This window comes from Panthera onca, chromosome A3 (genome assembly GCF_046562875.1).
Source record: "Panthera onca isolate mPanOnc1 chromosome A3, mPanOnc1 haplotype 2, whole genome shotgun sequence".
NCBI classification, from domain to species: domain Eukaryota; kingdom Metazoa; phylum Chordata; class Mammalia; order Carnivora; family Felidae; genus Panthera; species Panthera onca.
In genome coordinates, this window is record NC_138341.1 from 12,904,268 (window position 1) to 12,913,306 (window position 9,039).

General features: G+C 39.1%; 1 long non-coding RNA gene across 1 annotated transcript; it reads left to right on the forward strand.

Annotated features, from left to right (window-relative positions):
- The first annotated feature begins 1,792 nt into the window (after positions 1 to 1,792).
- LOC132689344 (uncharacterized) lies at positions 1,793 to 8,399 on the forward strand. The gene is made up of 2 exons (XR_009614974.3): positions 1,793 to 2,063; positions 7,013 to 8,399. It is a non-coding gene; the product is annotated as an uncharacterized LOC132689344 (long non-coding RNA).
- Positions 8,400 to 9,039: the final 640 nt, after the last annotated feature.

Sequence of the window (9,039 nt, forward strand, 5' to 3'; positions counted from 1 at the left end):
CTATGCCATCATTCATGTTCCTTTCTTCTCTATCTACAACCCTACCTTCAAATATCCACTGAGATGTTTCTTTTGATTCTTCAGAGGCCCTTGCCAATGTTCTCTCCTGGGAAAATAGAAGCTCAGTAACTTGGCAAGAGAGTTTGGCATCACTGAGATCTTCAAGGAATGGAAAGGTAAGGAAAAGAAGGGTAAGACTAATAGGCAACAAGTGACAAATAACAGGTCATATCAGAGTATGGTCAGTAGATTTTCTCAGTTCATTGACTGAAAATCAATGCTATAATGTTAATGGTCTCTCATGCCTCTCATGCCTCTTATGAGAGACTATTAACATCATAGCATGGATTTTTATGAATAAGCATAAATCAGTTAGTAGGATCTTGAAAGGGTGTGTGTGTGTGTGTGTGTGTGTGTGTGTGTGTAAATCACACTATTGACACTATAGGGCTTATACCTCTGTGTAGCAACACATTACTGAGGACCCATTCCTGCCTGGGGAATGTTTGAGCAGACTGCTTAGCATGACAAATGCAACCCAAATGTATCATGAAGATAAGAAAAGCTCACAATGGCTGTGTCTAGGAAGGGCCCAGAAGACACTGAAAAACCTGCTTAGTGTTTTCCCCATGGCCCTATCACTGTAGGATCAGACAACAGTGCTCACACCTGCCTGACACTGGGTGATTTGCAAAACGCCCTTCTGCCCAGCAAGGTGGGGGCTGGTCACTCTTTGAATAGTCTGGGTCTGTGATGAGAGGCTGTCCCCAGGAGGCTGATTAATGTCCATGTTTACTTCTCACACCAGCAGTTCTAGTTGATACAACCAAGAAACCAATGACACAAAACACCTACCTGTGAAGAAACTGCAGCCCCTGCTTTGAACCTCCGCATTGGGCTCACAGAGAGGGATGGCTGTTACTCCACTGATGTTTGTCTGATTCGGATACATAATGTCCTTCCCATCTGGAGGGGACAAACCCAACAAGAGCTGCCTGCACGTCTTGTACGCTTTGTGGGTCTCCATTCCCCAAAAGCAAATCTTCATTTGTAATTTATTAATTGCTTTAGAACATCAGCAAATGGAGGATTTGATGATGTAACAATAATTATTGAAATGTGCTGTTGGCTAAGCACATTCGGGATCAGATTGCTGTAGATTTGAATCCCACCTCTGGAATTTACCTACAATGAGACGAGGCAAGTCATGTTACCTCTGTAAGCCTCAGTCTCTAATATGCCCAGTACTCTCCCCACTGGAAGTCATGACTATCTGAGGATCGTGTGATTACTTAGAAAAGACAAAGATGTAGGTAGGACATTTCATGTTTGAGGACATTTCATTATCCTTGTGAATTCAAGAGGTTCTACGGGAGAGAAGAATCTCACTGCTCATGTTCAAGACAGTCAATTTTGACCTATATTCATGTAAGCATCAGAAAGAGGCCCTTTCCTAAGTGTACACCATGTAAAGCATAAATGGTTATCTTTTCAATAGCCATGTATTATTTTATGGTATCTGTGTCTCTGACAATCACAGAAGCTTAGAAGTGGAGAATAGTATTGTCCTTGTTTTTGAAAGCGTAAGCTAATCGAGTTGTATTTGTAAAATGGAAAACTAATTCCCTGATGAAAGCCCACAGGATAGGTCCCCCTTAATAGTAGAATGACTAACATGATAATACACAGATGTGTGTGTCTCAGAGTAACTATCAAACTCTCAGGAGTCAATGGGAAGTAGGAGAGAATTCTAACGTGTCATAATCTCCCCTTACTATTGGAATGGGGACAATGGGCATCTCCTTTACCTGCTTCAGGTATACCTGAAGAGACTTCAGTTAGTAAAACCTTCCTTGCATCTCTGCATTACTCCGTCTGCCCCTCCCCACTGAAGGAGGAATCAACTGTCTGGCAAATCTGGAAACAGGAACAGCCACCAAAGCAAACCTCACCTCATTCTCGTTGGGATATGCCTGTGTCTGGTCTCCGCTCCACCATGGGTTCCAGGACTTTCCCCCTGAGAAGGAGACCTGCTATTTCAGAGAGACAACTTTACTAGACAGGTAACTCTATCTATTTTAGGGCTCAGTAGTATCAAACTATCACTGCTAAATGTGTAAGCCATTTTCTCACAGCCAACAGTTTTGAAGCTGGCATTTTGATCTCTATTTGTCTGCCTTGTCTATCTCTCAATTGATACAGAACTTGGGTGGGGACAAGAGGGACACTATTTTTTTAAATTGCCATAAAATCCAGCAAATATCATTCTATTCTGATTTAATATTAAAACTTTGTAAAGTTAATATGCGTCAATACTTTTTTCATCTATTGGAGGGGGATGGTAAAATAACCTTATGTACAGTTATAGGATAAATGATAAAAACCCATACCATGCATTCTCAACAGGAGTGATATTACCTGCCTTCGGCATACATCACTCACGAATTTCACTGGTCACCTTGACTAGCAGCAGGGAACTGGTCATTGTAGCCTTGTTCTAGCTGGGAGGCTGCCCAAGGAAGGAAGTTATAGAGTTATGGGCAAAAGTTTCTTCCAGAAGTGGTTCAGAGAATTCCCAGTAATCACAAACAAAGTCCAAACCCTTTTAAGAGGCAGGAGTTGGTCTAATCTGAGGAAGCGGGAGTTTCAGCAGTGTGGTACAAAGGTAAGAGACAGGGCAAGACCAAGATTATGTTCAAGAAAGCTTTCCAAATGTCGAAAGGGAAATTTGAAGTGATGATGATACTGCCATCTGTGGGGAACACGTAGTGACCACACATCTCATCTAACCCAATCTTAGGAGCTCTTTAATCTTTGCCATATTCATGACAAGGACATGCCCAAGCTGACAGGGGTTCCCTGATCAGCTGAGCCTCAGGTGCTAAGCCTGATGAGTGGTGCTAGGCCATTGAGCTGTGGGGTGGTTTCTTATGCAACCATAGCTGATGTAGAAGTGTGTAAGTGATGAGAGTTACTAGTCTAACATTATAGAACTTGTGAGTAGCTGAGTCGAGATTCACAAGATGTTAACACTTCAAAACCAGTTCATATAAGTTCTATATCCAGACACCGGACTAGTTAGGATGAAATGCATGTTTTGCCCTTGAAGTTTAGCTGGGATACAATACAGAGGTCTCACATGGACTCCAGAAATCCAGAAAAACCAAAACTTGGATTCTCAAGGGATTAATACTGTAATGTTAACATTAACACTGTAAGCTCAGTAAGGACAGAAATGTATTTGCCTTGTTCGTTGTTTTATCCTCAGCACCTAGTATAGTGTCTGCATAGATTAAGTGTCCAGTTGAATGAATTAATGAATGAATGACATCATTCACTATATAATTTCAAGTTAGTCCATCGGATATTCTTTCCTGCTTTGTCAAATATTAGTTGGCCATACATTTGTGGGTCCATTTCTGGGTTCTCTATTCTGTTCCATTGATCTGAGTGTCTGTTCTTGTGCCAGTACCATACTGTCTTGATGATTACAGCTTTGTAGTATAGCTGGAAGTCTGGGATTGTGATGCCTCCTGCTTTGGTTTTCTTTTTCAAGATCGCTTTGGCTATTCGGGGTCTTTTCTGGTTCCATACCAATTTTAGGATTATTTGTTCTAGCTCTGTGAAGAATGCTGCTATTATTTTGATAGGGATTGCACTGAATATGTAGATTGCTTTGGGTAGTATTGACATTTCAACAATATTTGTTCTTCCTATCCAGGAGCATGGAACCGTTTTCCATTTTTTTGTGTCTTCTTCAGTTTCTTTCATAAGCTTTCTATAGTTTTCAGTGTGTAGATTTTTCACCTCTTTGGTTAGATTTATTCCTAGGTATTTTATGGTTTTTGGTGCAACTGTAAATGGGATCAATTCCTTGTTTTCTCTTTCAGTTGCTTCATTGTTGGTGTATAGGAAAGTAACCAATTTCTGTGCATTGATTTTATATCCTGCAACTTTGCTGAATTCATGAATCAATTCCAGCAGCTTTTTGGTGGAATCTTTTGGGTTTTCCATATAGACTATCATGTCATCTGTGAAGAGTGAAAGTTTGATGTCCTCCTGGCCGATTTGGATGCCTTTTATTTCTTTGCATTGTCTGATTGCAGAGGCTAACACTTCCAATACTATGTTGAATAACAGTGGCGAGAGTGGACATCCCTGTCTTGTTCCTGACCTTAGGGGGAAAGCTGTCTGTTTCTCCCCATTGAGGATGATATTAGCACTGGGTTGTTCATATACAGCTTTTATGTTCTCAAGGTATGCTCCTTCTATCCCTACTTTCTTGAGAGTTTTTATCAAGAAAGGATGCTGTATTTTGTCGAATGCTTTCTCTGCATCTATTGAGAGGATCATATGGTTCTTGTCCTTTCTTTTATTGATGTGATGAATCACGTTAATTGTTTTGCAGATATTGAACCAGCCCTGCATCCCAGGTATAAATCCCACTTGGTCATGGTGAATAATTTTTTTAATGTATTGTTGGAGCTGGTTAGTATCTTGTTGAGGATTTTTGCATCCATGTTCATCAGGGAAATTGGTCTATACTTCTCCTTTGTAGTGGGCTCTCTGGTTTTGGAATCAAGGTAATGCTGGCTTCATAGAAAGAGTTTGGAAGTTTTCCTTCCATTTCTATTTTTTGGAAGAGCTTCAAGAAAATAGGTGTTAACTCTTCCTTAAATGTTTGGTAGAATGCCCCTGGAAAGCTACCTGGCCCTGGACTCTTGTTTTTTGGCAGATTTTTGATTACTAATTTGATTTCCTTACTGGTTATGGGTCTGTTCAGAGTTCCTTTTTCTTCCCGTTTCAGTTTTGGTAGTGTATATGTTTCTAGGAATTTGTCCATTTCTTCCAGATTGCCCATTTTATTGGAATATAATTGCTCATAATATTCTCTTATTATTGTTTTTATTTCTGCTGTGTTGGTTGTGATCTCTCTTCTTTCATTCTTAATTTTATTTACTTTGGTCCTTTACTTTTTCTTTTTGATCAAACTGGCTAGTGGATTATCAATTTTGTTAATTCTTTCAAAGAACCAGCTTCTGGTTTCATTGATCTGTTCTACTGCTTTGTTTTGTTTTGGGTTTTTGTTTTTGTTTTTGTTTTTTTTTTTTTGGTTTTTATAGCATTAATTTCTGCTCTAATCTTTATTATTTCCTGTCTTCTGCTGGTTTGGGGTTTTATTTGCTGTTCTTTTTCCAGCTCCTTAAGGCATAAGGTTAGTTTGGTCACTCAGTGAAAGGTGATAAGACCATTAAATTCAGGTACAATTTAATGAGAATTACAAATATTATCAGATTATTAAATGCTAAGACATTTCTCAAGAACCCTCCAGAAAAAATTAATCATTTGTAACGTCAGGTCCTCACTTTGGTGAAGTCCTTGGAAATGAAATTGCTCTTTCCCAGCAGACTGCTCTATAAATGCCAAGCTTACTGCCTGAATTCATTCTAGGTTATGCTGCCTGAAGATGATGAGATTGCTATGTTGGACTTCTTTGGAACAGATGGGAGGGTTGCTTCAAATAGTGTTTTCTTTTCCAATCTTTCATCAAACATTCTCTTGTCCCTATTTTTATACTGAGATCTAATTAGCATTTTATCTTTGATTTCAATTTCACAAAAGACATGAGAAAGGCCTTAACAAAGATTAAGTGAAATTGTGATTTATTTTTATGTTTTGTATTTCCTTTTTATGTGCTCCATTCCCTGCTGCCCCTGACAAGTTCTAAGAGTTGAAATAACTCTATGGTGGGTTTTGCAGCTAAGTAACTCTTTGATCTTAGGCCAGTCATTCAACATACCTGGGCTTCAACTTGCTAAATTTCTAATTTGAATAATAAAAATGCTGTGTGGAATTAAATTTGAGGTCCTTTTCTTCTCTGAAGGATTTATGATTCCATGTGTGAGGGGCCACTAGGTAGACTAGGTAGAATGAATTACTGTGCTGTGAATCAACCTTGCCTTGAGGTTGAATGATCATAATTGGATTATCATTGAAGAAACGTCATGAATCAGGCACTGCTCTGGAAAGGCAGCAAGATAGACACACAGTGAGGATTCATATGGATTTGGAGGAATATCTAAGAAAGAACAAGGGGTCCAAATATTGCTATTTCTCTTGAGTCAGAAAGCAGCCTGATAGCATTTCGAGACTGGCATGTTCTAAAAGGTCCCAGAGAGCTAAGCTCTTTCAGTTTGCTTAGAACAAAGGTAAACTCAGAGTATCTTCACAAATGTGGATTCTTTGTAAGGACATGAAGAGAGAGGGGAAAAAAAGTTATTCTTTCAGCAGTGATATAGCCATGCCCCAAAGGCAACCAGAATGTCATGATATATTCGTAACTCTGGCATCACAGTCTCCAATGATCTGCAAGTTTAGACAGAGTGCAGAGAGAAAATATATTAGAGCATCTATTTATGTTTTTTAGTTTACTATTTATCTTTTTAAACTTTGAATGGTTTTCTGATAACACATATCATAAATAAGGATAGACATCTAAGTCATATACACATAAAAATATATTATTAACTGTATGTGGCAGAGAGACTCATGCTTGCCAAATAGCTACCTTACATTTCCCAGCCCTGTGTAATTAAATGGATTTATCTGGAAACTCTTGGAAAACAAAATTTGAGCAGAAGTGACATGTGTCATTTCCCTGTTGAAGCCATGTAAACCTCACCATAATTCTCCAGTCTCCCTTGCCTCTGGCTGTAACTGAGGAGTCTGCATGTTCTAGATGCGTGTAACTATAAAGTGGTAGATCCATCTATCAGCCTGGGTCTCTGAGTAACTATATACAGCAGAGCTCCCACTGGCACTGGAGAAGAAATGTATATAAGAAATAAAATACTGTTAGTTTAAGCTACTGAGATATTGGAGTTATTTGTTATTGCAGAAAAGCATAACTTTTCCTGACTAATAAAGGATGCCTACTCTCATTTTGGGGGGGGGATAGAGTGAAAAATTTATATAATTTGTTTACTTTTGTTTTTGCTAACACTGTCTTTAGGTTTCCCAAGTGATGCAACCTGACGAGTTCTCCAATCTGTAGATGCCACTCATCTTCACTGCAATTAACTGCGGTCAAGGTACCAGGCTCATGAAATGAGAAAAGTCCTTTTTGTGATCACTTCTGCCATTAGGGGGAGGGACTTTTGGGAAGGGACATGTTACTTCAGGAATTTTCAATTGAACACGATTCATCAGTTTCACACAGAGACATCAAGTCCAGGAAGAGAAGCTAACAAATAATCTTGCACTCAAGGACCTTATCTTTGTCAACTCTGTGGTCCAATTTCTCATAGATCTTAATCAGCAGAAGGCCTTTAATAAGTGATTTGTGAATGAATGGAAAGTCTGGATGAAGAAATATATGCTGGAATCAGTGGCTTTCGCAAGAGAAAGGTGGCAGTGTATTAAGTACGAGGGAACTGTCTTTGGCAGAAGGCCAAACCTTTGGGAATGAGGTCTTCTTAATGAAAAATTCTGCAAACCTGTTTCAATTCACACATTCATTCAACAAATAGTTATTGGGTGCCCTTTAATGTTCTCAGGTCACCTTCCCAAAATAACTGCAATGAAAATGTTTTCCACTTTTTCCTCTTCATCTAGAAAGATCTATTTTAAACGGTGGGATTGTGGATTTGAGCACTGCTTTTTGAACACAGTCACGAATCCAGGCATTTGGTCCAGGCAGTGCCGGGAGGAGAATGGGTAATGATTTTAACAGAGCCTGCTGCAAACGCCTACTCGTTCTTCCACAAGCAACTAATCTTAGGTCTCAGCAATGCAATATCCCAGTGAATAGAGGGATGAAATGGACTAAGAGGTGAAATGCTGCCAACAACAGAAGCCAGAAGTACCTCACTCTTCAAGGATCTCTCACTGGTGTCAGCTTGGGTCAGAATGGTGCTGCAGTGGGCTGGTGCTGGGTGCTACTCTGACCTCTTTGCCAGGGACCAGGATGAGAGCTGGTGCTGATAGCTCTTAACGTAATGCCTGGGCAATTTCCTTTTGAATAGAAAAGGAAATGGGTGAAAATGCTCTCATATGTGCTTTTAGTAATGATGTGCAGAGAATTTTAAACAAGACTGTAAAGGTTTAACTTTAATAATTCATCAATCAAGACACCAACTACATGCTTGGCAGTAGGTAAAGACCCAAGCGAAATCAACACAGGACCCTGTCTTTAAAAGCTTTATATTTTTACTGATGGTTACCAAAGAAAATGATCAATGGATAAAAAGAATCCAGAACAGAAAAATGGTATCAGTATTGATGAGCAGAAGAGTATAGCAGACAGGAAGGCAGACTGTGGAGGAAAGTGGCTGAGTAGCCTGGGTTCAAATCTCAGCTCCAGCACTTAATAACAAAATAGACCGAGGCAGTTTATTTAACCTTTGTGCAATTTTCTCATTTAAACTATGAGAATAATATGAGTACTTCAAATTAGAACAGATGAAGTGTTTAGAAATGTGAGTAGCATGTGGTTAGGAATGACTGTTAGCTATTATTAGGGCAATTGAGATGTAGAGGGATATTATTTTGGTTGATTATTTTTTCTCATCAAATAGTCTTCCTGTATCATTATCTTCTTGTTAGAATTTGGTTAATCTGAGGAACTTTACTGAGTTAACATAATCTGTTATGGTACACCAAGACCACTGGTCTGGAATTCTGGCAGCAGGGATTCACTATCTCCATGGCCTCCAGATAGATGAAGGGTTGTCCCAATGCTTAGCTCTCTCCTGGGATCACAAATTGTTCTTTTGAGAAAGAAAGAAAGAAAGAAAGAAAGAAAGAAAGAAAGAAAGAAAAAAGGGAAAGGGTTTCTTTAATGAAAGGCTAAAACCTTCATTATGCACCTCCTTCTATCCTCTTCAACCAAAATTGCCTCTCTTCTCTCCACTGATCTAAATTCTGTATGTCTCAGAATCCAGGGGTCTATGCAGGATCTATATTTAGGGATGAGGTGGAAAAAAGGAGTTAATTTTTGAGTTATGAATTATCTCAGTGAATCTCTATATGCCCCAAACC